This window comes from Amblyomma americanum, chromosome 3 (genome assembly GCF_052857255.1).
Source record: "Amblyomma americanum isolate KBUSLIRL-KWMA chromosome 3, ASM5285725v1, whole genome shotgun sequence".
Taxonomy (NCBI): Eukaryota; Metazoa; Arthropoda; class Arachnida; order Ixodida; family Ixodidae; genus Amblyomma; species Amblyomma americanum.
The window spans coordinates 77,564,097-77,576,121 of NC_135499.1; the positions used below are offsets into that span (position 1 = coordinate 77,564,097).

At 52.0% G+C, this 12,025-nt stretch overlaps 1 protein-coding gene across 1 annotated transcript in view; it reads left to right on the forward strand.

Annotated features, from left to right (window-relative positions):
- LOC144123083 (uncharacterized) overlaps positions 1-12,025 on the forward strand; it is a 155,994-nt gene that overhangs the window by 37,943 nt on the left and 106,026 nt on the right. The window lies entirely within an intron of this gene.

Genomic DNA, 12,025 nt, shown 5'->3' on the forward strand with positions numbered 1-12,025 from the left:
AGCATTTACTTCGGCGAGAAGCACGCCAGCCCTCTGGAGAGCTTGAAAAGTGCCGCTATAGCACCTTCATGAAGAAGGAGACGTGGATAATAGGCCTCTAAAAAATAAACGCCACATTTGTCTACCTATGCATTTTTCGCTGCAATACGGGAAATCCACTTACTACGAACCTCGCATACAAAGAACGCGATCCTTGAATGTTACAGCGGGCTTGGCTGTGTTGTAACGACTGTGTTGAAGCGGCTGTGCAATCGCTGAGTGCTCCCTGCTTGATGATTCTCGAACCAATGCCGACGGACACACAAACACTGTTCAGTGCCTGGTGCTTATAGTTTCAATACAGCTCTTTGTAAGTGGTGTACGGTGCATTTTATCTCGTCCTGGATCTTCGCAGCGGCACTATAACGTTCGAAAGGCCGAGTGACCTACCCTGATGATTTAGCTTCCACATGCGCCGGCGCACCTTGACAACGAGATATGACCGTCTCCAGTGGGGCACACGACTCTGACGTCGAGGATTGGCTGCCTTTCTACGAGCGGGTGAGCACGCAAAACGGCTAGGACGACACCATGACAATAAACAACGTCGTATTTTACCTCGCTGACAACGCAAACATCTGGCTTCGTGAACACGAAGCGGATAACACCACAGGTTCGACGTTCAAAACTATCTGCACCGATTTATTTGGTAGTCCTGGGTGCTCGAGCTACGCGCCGAACAGCTCTTTCGAGAGCGGGCCCAGCAGCTGAATGAGGCATTCACTACCTACGTTGAGGACTTGGTGGATCTGTGCAAGGGCTTGAATTCTCACGTGCCAAAGGCCGATAAGATAAAGAATATCATGAAAGCGATCGATGAGGACGTCTTCCAAATGTTGTGGTCAAGCAGCCGGACACCATGGCCTCCGTCATCAGCTTCTGCCATAACCACGAAGAGCTCCGCAAGCGACGCGTCCTGACTGGCCGCACCGTACGGCAGGCTACGGTCCTGTCAGCTGATGCAGTGCTCGCAGGAAGTGTGTTAAGCCGGGGGGGGGGGGGGGGGGGGTGTAGCTTAACGCGCGCCTGAGCGCTGTCCGAGGAATCAGTCCAGACACCGTGTTCCCAGGCGACGAAAGAAGCCCCCCTTTATTATCATACTCTGCTTTTATGTACTTGCGTCACATGATGGCAGATCCACTATCGCAGTCGCAGCTGCCGATGTCTGCTGACGCCACGCGTCAAGCAGGAACTGACGATTCCAGCACAACAATGCCGCAGCTCATGCAGAATATTGAAGAATTCATCGGAGGAAAAGTCGCACGTCAACTGGCGCCCGTTCATGAAGTCTCGGAGCCCCCAGCAGAGTTTAATTCCGCCCTTCACCAGACTATCAAAGCCAACGTCGCGGAGTCCTAGCTGCCCCTGGCTCAACAAGCTGCCGCTCTTAGGCATGCCGCCGTTCTGGCCAGACTACCGTTGCATCTCTTGGGGCCTTACAAAGCCGCCACTTAAGCTCTGCCGCCTGCGGTGCCCCGGCCTATTTTTTAGTTTAAGTCATTATTCAAGACTTCTTGTATCTTCTTGCTCATATGACGTCATTCTAGGATGGGGCTTTCCGTCTGAGCACTCTGCCGTCGTCAGTAGCGCCAGAACTCAACTTATCTTACTTTCCCTGCCCATCGCTTTGATCACGTGTGCATCGACCTTTACAGGCCCCTGCCGGCTTCCCCTTTTTCTAACCACTGGGTTAGCGCCGCCATCGGTCATCTCAAGCCCTATGCCGGAACGGCGGTTACAATGCTGCTATCAACCAAAAATCCGGTTTGCGACGACGTTATGCAGCCCTCCCGTAGTTCGTGGGCGGAACCTGTCGTTCCCTTAATGAAAAAAGAAGGCGCACTGCGGTTTTGCGTGGATTACCGCCGCCTCAACAAAAATATTAAAAGAGACATTTCCCCCTCTCACGAATTGACGATGCTAATATTCATCGCGTCCGCTTCGCGAAATGTTTCCCCGCGTTGGATCTGAAATACGTATATTGGCAAATCGAGGGCGATGAGAGGGACAGAAAATAAACGGCATTTATTATTAAGGATGGGCTCTATGGACGCTCCCCTCGAAGCGTAGCGGTGCATCGCAGCGCGTTTTGAAAAAGCGCAGAAAGAGAGCCGAGCGGGCACTGCCCGCAGGAGCTGCTGCGGCGAATTCCGAGGCCGACGTCTAAGGGGAAGAACGTGGCGGCTCTCACGTAGGTCTCTGCTCTGTACCGGCGACCTCGCAGTGGCTTATTGACGCAGCCCTTTCAGATCTCAAGTGGCAGACATGCCTCTTCCATCTTGACTACGTCGTGGTCACTTCTCCAACGTTCGAGGAGCAGCTTCGGCGCCTCTAAACAGTCCTGGAAGCGATTAAAACCCCTTCGCTTAACGCAAAAAAACAAGAAATGTCACTATACTTATACCGAGCTCAAGTTCTTGGGGCACGTCGTCAGCCACGCTGGTGTTCGACCGGATGAACAGAAAATAACAGCTATTGCGAACTTCCCTCCACTGCAAGACCAGAGGGCCGCCCGACGATTTCCTAGATTATGTGCTTACTACGGGTGCTCTGTGAAAGACTTCGTTTAAATCGCCGACGCCTGAGCTCGTCTGAGACGTACAGACACAGTTTTCACTTGGAACACCCCGCAGGCTAAAGCATTCTAATGTCTTCAACGCCACCTGCAAGCACATCCAGTTCCGGCCCACTGCAAGGAAAACACGGACACTGAGCTTCATACCAAACAAGCAATGGAGGCCTGGGCGCCATCCTAGTTCAAATAGAGGGTGGTCACAAACGTGTCTTCACTTAATCACGTCGTTCCTTATCTAAAGTCGAACCTAACTGTGCCGCCACCGAAAACAATGCCTAGCCACTGTAAGGGCGGCGTCTAAATTCCGGCCCTACCTTTATGAAAACCTTTCAATGTCATCACTGACCATCATGCCATGTGCTGGCTGGCAACCTGAAGGACCAGTCAACCCGTCTTGTGAGATGAAGTCTATCACTGAATTCGACATAATGGTCGAATACAAGCCTGGGCGCCAGCACTCGGACGCCGACTGCCTCTCGCGCGCCCCTGTAGACCCCCCCCCCCTCCCCACCCACCAATGACGCTACATACGACGTCGTCCCCTTGAACGCCATCTTCGCAGCGTGCCTCGCCGAGCAGCAATCTACCGACCCTGAACAACATTAAAGCATTGACTTTCTAAACGGTACAAACGGAATTTCTTGCCCGGAGAGCTTTCAAGCGCGCACTGCCGTCTTTATGCATTCGCGATGGTGTTCCAATGTGGGAAAATCTCTCCGCGCGCGATACGCCGTATCTCACTGTTATACCTACGTGCCTGCGCGATGAAATCTTAAAAGCTTTCCGCAATTAACCAATTTCAGGGCATTTAGGAGTCGCCCGTACGCATCCACGAATTCAAGAAAAGTGTTACTAGCCTCGAGTTAATGCGGACGTTTTGCAATACGTCACATCCTGTCGCGGCTGTCAGCGTGCAAGCTTCCCCGGACAAAACCAATTGGGTTCTTGAAGCCAGAACAACCAGTGTCGAAGCCCTTCCAGCTGATTGGCATGAATGTGCTAGAACCCTTCCCAATTTTGCACTCGGGTGACAAGGTGGTAATCGTTGATAAAGAGTATATCTCGCCCAATACACTGAAACCTGAGCTCACCAAGTGGCACAGCCATGGAATTTGCAAGATTCTTCGTCCGTTACATTCTTCTGCATCACGGTGCACCGGAAATTGTAATCACCGACCAGGATGCCTCATTTACGACTCATTTGCTGCAGCAGTTAGTTGCACAGTCATATAACCCAGCCCAGGACAACTTCATAGCATCCCTAAAGTACGGTTTAACAAAACGGCTAAACAAAACGCTCGTTGACATGCTCTCATTGCATGCTGACGTCACGCATAAAACTTGGGACGAAGTGCTACCCTACGTAACTTTCGCGTACAGTGCCGCAGTACAGGAAACGACCAGCATGTCGCCGTTCCGGCTAGTGCATGGCCGCGTCATGACGACCCCAGCTCCCTGCGGCGGTCCGCGCGGTCCGCCTCAAACTTTTATACGTCCTGAGAGTTTGGCCTTTTTTTATTCGCATAACTGCTCGTCTCTGTACTATTTTTTCAGACGCACTCTGTAAGTATCCGGACGATACTTAATTTAGCAGTGGCAAACGACAAGGCGCGTTTTCGTCTTTACTGTGCGCTGCTCTTGAGCACACGTCTACCTGAGGCGAGGCAGTTGAAGTAAACGGTTAAGCAGCTGACGTTCAGCCGTTCGCCTTACGAAGCTCTGTGGTCCTCGTCTTTAGTCGTCCTTCCTGGTTCCATGTCACTATACAACATTTGTCTGTAAACTTCCGAGACTGAGTCAATTAAAAAAATTCGTTTAACATTAAAACCATTTGTGCAGCCCCCATACGAAATAGCCTCCCTTGCAGTCTATGCACAACTTCCAACGCTTCTTGAGGTCTTGAAAACAGTTCGAAAACACTTTTCTTGGCAGGTCTGTCAGCTCCTTTGTCGTGGCGTCTTCAATGGCCTCCACGCTTCCTATCAAGCAACCTTTTAGGGCTCTCTTCACACGAGGGAACGGGAAAAAAATCGCATGGGGAGAGGTCAGTCGAGTATGGTGAATGGGGAAGTACAGTAATGCTATGCTTGGCGAGAAATTTTGTCACACTGAGAGCAGTGCGCGGCCTTGCGTCATCGTGGAGAAGGCTGTATTGTCCAGATGCCCATAAGTCAGGGCGATGGCGTCGCAGTGCATCACGCATATGTTGGAGCACGCGGATCTAAAACTCCTGATTCACCGTCTGCCCTTGTGGGACGAACTCGTTGTGTATGACACCTCTGGCATCGAAAAAAACTATCAGCATCGTTCTTGTTTTTCTCCTCTGTCACCGCACCTTTCACGACGCCAGATGACTTGTGAACCTCCATTCGGCACTCTGCTTCTTTATTCTAGGATCGTAATGAAAACATCAGGTTTCGTCTTCAGCAATGATGCTGTCGACGAATGCAGCATCCTCCTCTGCCTATTGGAGAGCAAATCAGCGCTCACTGATACCGCGTGTCCATCTTGTCCTGTGTGAAGGATTACGGAACAAGTCTGGCATTCAGCTTTCGTTTCCCCAAGTTCTCAAGCAAAATTGGGTGGCATGTTGTCTTACTACTGTCGAGAGCATCTGATAGCATGCGGACTGTAATGGTGCGGTCTTGCTGTATGATTTTCCTGATCCGAGCTACGTTGTTTTCATTCCGTGAGGTTGAAGGGCGCCCCTGCCTCGTATCGTCTTCCACCGACGTTCTACCCGAAACGGACCTTTGTGCCACTCGAAAACTCGCGCCCTGGGACAATAAATTTCGCTTAAAAAAATAGCGCCCGCGATAACAGAGAGTTTAAGTAGACTGGAGCAGCGTACCGCTCCGCTCAGGCAGCCCAGAGGGAACACAACTGCGCATGCGCAGCCCGCTTAGCCCTGATCGGGCTACCGGAGCGCACCCCCCGTTCCGCTCGCTGACGACCCTAGCGGAGCGATCCTAGCGAGACGGCCCCCGGCAGCGGAGCAAGATGGCTGCCCCCAACGAGGCAAGCACGCAGAGTTCGTCGTCGACTTTTTCCGCCAGTGCTGCTAATTCGTCTTTGGCGTCGTCTTTGTAGATGTAGCAAATGTAGATGATGTACGTACATACGTACAGAGGCTCGTGAAATCATCATCAACGTCGGGAAAAACTAGTGCAACCTTGACTAGAGCTGCTGTCGGCTTGCTTTTGATATCGAGAAGACCCGACCTGACGAAGTACATCAACATACGTTAAAAACATTTCTGCTACCAAAATTATTTTCAGCTGCATATAAAATGGTAGAATAAAGAGTGCGTTTTACGGTATAAAAAGATATAATGACCCTAAATATTTCATCAAATGTAGTGCTGGCAGTTTAGTTGCACAGAGGGCGCTACGAGAGCCTCGCCCGCTAAAGGAAATTCGTTTAACGCGCAACTAAAAAGATTTCGGTGTCAGCGCTCCGCTACCTCTTACCCTGCTACAGTGAGCGGAGCGGGATCGTCGCTCCGGTCAAATAAAACTGTCTAATGTCTCTTTGCCGTAAGCGTCACGAAGGAGCCCATACGTCTGAGTGACTGTTTCGCCAAGCTTCATACCGAATTTTATGTTTATACGCTGTTCGAGGTAGACGTCCATCTCTCGACATTCACTCACAGAAGAATGCGCAGACGACTAGTGACAACGTAATTTTTCTACATGTGGTGCCCTCTAGCGGATGCCACCGCAATTAACACAAATAGCTCAGGTTAGCCCGAAAAGATGGCGCTACACATACGCGCTAACAATTGTTTTGGGGAATCATTTATAGAGAAGAAAATAAATCACTCTCAAAACTTGGCGGACAAAGGTTGTATATATATATATATATATATATATATATATATATATATATATATATATATATATATATATATATATATATATATATATATATATAGAGAGAGAGAGAGAGAGAGAGAGAGAGAAGAGAGAGAGAAGTGGGCACTTCTACAGACACATTTATTATATATATTGTAACGTGAAGATGTGCACACCAAAAGGGAAAAATATATTTACAGGGAAACAGCTTACAGCCACGCAGCCGAACAACCGGGCCCGCGAAGCCCAGCCGCAGAAACGCACTTCGTCCTCTTCGCGTTCCAAGCGCGAGCGCACCAAGCACGAGCGTTCCAAGCACAAGCACAACCGTAGCATAACTCCCGGCGGCAAAAGCACCGTCCCGGTGCTAAGTGGATGATGTAGCAGGCGTGTGGTACGGTTTGAGACGGACTACATGAACGACGTCAGTCAAAGGGCTAGTGGACGACGTCGGAGCATGAAGAGGTGTAATCTCGTAGGTCACGTCGGTCACCTGACGGAGAACTCGATAAGGGCCACTGTACTGACGTAGAAGTTTCTCAGAGAGACCTACACGGCGAGAAGGAGACCAAAGGAGGACGAGTGAGCCCGGCGGATAGTGTACTGGGCGATGCCGGCGGTCGTAAACTGACTTCTGGTAGGTCTGAGATGCGGTGAGCCGGTCTCGGGCGATTTCACGGGCCATAGTTGCTCGGGAGATGGCGTCACGTGCATACTCTGAGGTCGAGGCAGTAGAACTCGGTAGTAATGTATCCAATGGCAGCGCAGGATGCCGACCAAACAGGAGGTAGAAAGGAGAATAGCCGGTGGTATCATGCCGCGACGAATTATAAGCAAATGTTACATAAGGCAAGGCAACGTCCCAATCGCGGTGGTCGGGCGAGACATACATGGATAGCATATCGGTCAGAGTCCTGTTGAGGCGCTCGGTAAGCCCGTTCGTCTGGGGATGGTAAGCTGTAGTGAGCTTATGCTGCGTGCCACAGGACCGGAGGATATCGTCAACTACTCGGGACAAAAAGTAGCGGCCGCGGTCCGTCAGCAATTGGTGTGGAGCGCCGTGGTGAAGGATTACGTTCTGCAATAGGAAGTCGGCGACATCGGTTGCGCAACTTGTTGGTAACGCACGCGTGATAGCGTACCGGGTCGCATAGTCGGTCGCGACAGCAATCCAACGGTTGCCGGAGCAGGACGTCGGAAAAGGTCCGAGAAGGTCGAGTCCAACACGGTAGAATGGTTCGAGAGGTACGTCAATAGGCTGTAGAAGGCCAGCAGGCAACGTTGATGGTCTCTTCCTGCGTTGACAGAGGTCGCAGGAGGCAACGTAACGCCGAACAGAGCGGTACAGACCAGGCCAAAAGAAGCGGCGTCGGACCAGATCGTATGTGCGGGAGACGCCGAGGTGGCCTGCGGTCGGTAGGTCGTGTAGTTCCGCTAGGACAGATGAACGGAGACGGTGGGGAACGACTAGCAGGAGCGGAGGTCCGTCAGGACGAAGGTTGCGGCGGTATAGGACGCCATCCTGAATGACGAACAGTTGCAATGAAGGATCTCGGCTGGCACAGTTGAGGCGATCAATGAGAATACGCCAGGAAGAGTCTTGTCGCGGCTCGTCCGCGATGTTAACCAGATCGGAGATAGCGAAGAGGCACGGGCCGAGGTCGTTGTCTCCAGGATCAGGCGGCTCTACAGGGTGCCGAGACAGGCAGTCGGCGTCTTGATGGAGACGCCCTGACTTGTAATGAACAGTGTAAGAATACTCTTGGAGGCGCAACGTCCAACGTCCGAGCCGGCCTGTGGGGTCTTTCAGTGAAGACAGCCAACAAAGGGCGTGGTGATCGGTCACTACGGAGAATGGACGGCCAAACAGGTACGGTCGGAACTTAGCTACAGCCCAAACAAGAGCTAGACACTCGCGCTCTGTAATTGAGTAGTTTCGCTCAGCTGTAGAAAGGAGGCGGCTGGCATATGCAATAACGCGTTCTTGCCCTTGGTGACGTTGGGCTAGCACGGCGCCAATCCCATAACCGCAGGCGTCTGTGCGAACTTCAGTCGGAGCCGACGGATCAAAATGGGCCAGAATAGGTGGGGAGGTGAGTAAGTCGACTAGCGAAGAAAAGGCCTCCTCTTGGGCAGGGCCCCAGGTAAAAGGGGTGTCTTTCTTTAGAAGGTCGGTCAGGGGGCGAGCGGTGCCGGCAAAATTTTTGATGAAACGGCGGAAGTACGAGCAGAGGCCGGCGAAGCTGCGCACATCCGTAGACGACTGGGGAATAGGGAAGTCCTTGACGGCTTTAACTTTAACAGGATCCGGGCGGACACCAGAAGCGTCGACTAGATGTCCGAGAATGGTGAGTTGGCGGCGACCGAATTGACATTTCGACGAATTGAGCTGTAGCCCGGCTCTGCGGAAGACAGAAAGAATGCTCGCCAGTCTTTCGAGGTGCGTGGTAAACGTGGGCGAAAAAACTACAACATCGTCGAGGTAACATAGACATGTGGACCATTTAAAGCCGCGAAGCAAGGAGTCCATCATTCTTTCGAAGGTAGCTGGCGCATTACAGAGACCGAATGGCATAACTTTAAACTGATATAAGCCGTCCGGTGTGACGAATGCCGTCTTTTCGCGGTCATTGTCATCAACAGAGATTTGCCAATACCCGGACCGAAGGTCAATTGAAGAGAAAAATTTGGCTCCGTGAAGGCAGTCCAAAGCATCGTCTATTCTTGGGAGTGGATAGACGTCTTTTTTTGTTATGTTGTTTAGATGCCGGTAATCAACACAAAAGCGCCAGCTGCCGTCCTTCTTTTTAACCAGCACAACTGGTGAGGCCCAAGGGCTCGACGAGGGCTCTATGATGTCTTTACTGAGCATCTTCTCCACCTCTTGCTGTATGATGGTGCGTTCTGTACTGGACACTCTGTAGGGTCGTCTGTGAATAGGAGCTGCGTCACCGGTGTTGATGCGATGCGTGACCACAGATGTTCGAGCCAAAGGGCGGTCATCCAAGTCAAAGATGTCGCGAAAAGACGACAGAAGATACCGAAGGTCGTGAGCTTGCCCTGGTAAGAGGTCAGCAGCAATCATTTTTGTATATTCATCAGGTGGTGGGACGTCAGAGTCGCGGCAGTTCGACGAGGGTGGGACGCTTCTCACAGCCGATACGACGCATTCGGCAGCAGGGCACAGCGTGGCGAGCGACATACCTTGTGGGAGCGGCTGAACGGAAGAGGCAAAGTTGAGAACCGGAAGGGACGCTTGATTTGCCGACATGGTGACAACTGTATGCGCAAGGGCAACACTGCGTGTAAAGGGCACATCAGGAACCGGAGTAATGATGTAGTCACCATCGGGAACTGGCGGGACAGAGGAGAAACGGACATAAGTGGCGGCATCGTGGTCCAGGCGGACAAAGTCGGCGGTGCACAGTCGGTGAACAATTGGATCCGGTGGCTCTGAAGGAACAGGTAGAGCGAGTTGAACGATGCTTGTGGCGCAATCTATAAGGGCGGAATGGTAGGTGAGAAAGTCAAGGCCGAGAATGATGTCATGAGGGCAGTGTTCGAGGACAGTGAAGAGCACAGAAGTATGGCGGCCGGCTATTGAAACACGAGCAGTACACATTCCGACGACAATAGACATACCGCCATCTGCAACACGGACCACAGTTGAGGGGGCAGGAGTGAGCACTTTCCTTAGGCGACGGCGAAGACGAGCATTCATGACTGAGACGTGCGCTCCAGTGTCGATCAGAGCGGTAACATGGACCTCGTCCACGTCGACGTTAAGGATTTTCCGATGAGCATGAAGAGTTAAAGGAGGGTTTTCTGGTCGGGTCGTCAGAGCAGCATCACCCCCAGACGCTGCAGCCATCAGTTTTCCGACCGGGAGCGGGCTTATGGGGCCGGCGACGAAGGGCGGCGAGGTCGGGGCGATGGAGATCGACGGCGCTGAGGTGACGACGAACGGTTGGTAAGCGGGGTCTGAGCGTGGTGGCCAGAAGAGGTCGTTTCCGAGGGCGAGGGAGAGCGGCGGGAATATGCAGAACCCGGCGGGTAGCGGCCGTAGGTCGAGGACGGACGGCTTCGGCAGTGTCGAGATATGTGGCCAACTCGGGAGCAGTTAAAGCAGATGGGCCTGTCATCACGTGTTCTCCATTCATCTGGATTGCGGCTGCGTCGAGGGTAGTATGCACGTTCAGAACCGAGCTCCGGGGACATGCGGCGAGCATATGGGGCACTAACTGAGCAAACAGGTGGAATCCCAAGATTGGCAAATTCTTTACGAACGACAGCCTGTATAAGGGATACTGCTGGAGTACTGTCTGTTGCGGGTGGATGAAACGCAACGGGGGACATTGCCTCTACTTCTTGGCGCACAAGTCGTGTCAGGCTCTCAGATGTCGGCAGACGGCTCGGTGGAGTCGAGTCTACACAGGACGACGTCGCAGTCGTATTCGGCAACCGCGTGAACTGCGGAGAAATTCGGCGGCTCTTCGCTTGTTCGAACCGGCGGCATTCCTTGATGATTGCGTCAACCGTTCCGCAGTCCTTGTATACAAGAAGGTTAAAGGCGTCATCTGCGATGCGTTTGAGCACGTGACCTACTTTGTCGCACTCTGACATTGTGGCGTCGACTTTCATGCAGAGAGCTAATATGTCCTGAATGTATGATACATAGGACTCTGTGGACGTTTGTGCACGGCATGCGAGCTCCTTCTTCGCAGCGAGCTGACGCCCGAATGGCTTACCAAACAGGTCACAAAGCTTGCGCTTGCAGAGATCCCAGCTGGTGAGTTCATCCTCGTGGGTCTCGAACCATACCCTGGCAGTGCCCGTCAGGTAGAAGATGACGTTGGCCAACTTTAGGGTCGGGTCCCACCTGTTGTGTGTGCTCACGCGCTCGTACATTGCGAGCCAGTCCTCCACGTCGACGCCGTCCGTTCCGTTGAAGGTCCCAGGATCTCTCGGATGGACAATGATGAACGCCGGGTTGGCGGACGCCGACGGAGCGGCCCCTTCGCTGGTCATGGTTGAAGAGCCGGCGATATATATATATATATATATATATATATATATATATATATATATATATATATATATATATATATATATATATATATATATATAACGAACTTCATGGTTACGCGGATTTCGTTCGCTGCATCTGACGTTCGCACTAAATGGACACCCTGTACAACAGCCAACAAGAGTATTTATACCTTGAAGATTTCGTCATGCGCGTCTATTTCCTCAATGGAGAACCTCTCGCGGCGCTTTACTGAGTGTCCAGGGCGGTTATGTTCAGCGCGGAGACCTTCGCTGTCAGCAATCGGTTATAAGAGCGGGATAGGGCTAATATTGGATGTAACCATCCACGGCATATGGTAGCACGTTAGTCGCAATGATCAAATGCCAAACAGTAGGGGAATGCTCGTACTTTGCCTACAGCTGCTTCGTCAGAGCACGGCTAGTATGACAATGCGATGTTGTCCGCATGAAGGTAGTTATCCGAGGCAACACCCGGTCAACTACGCGTCGATGCCTTGCCACAGATATA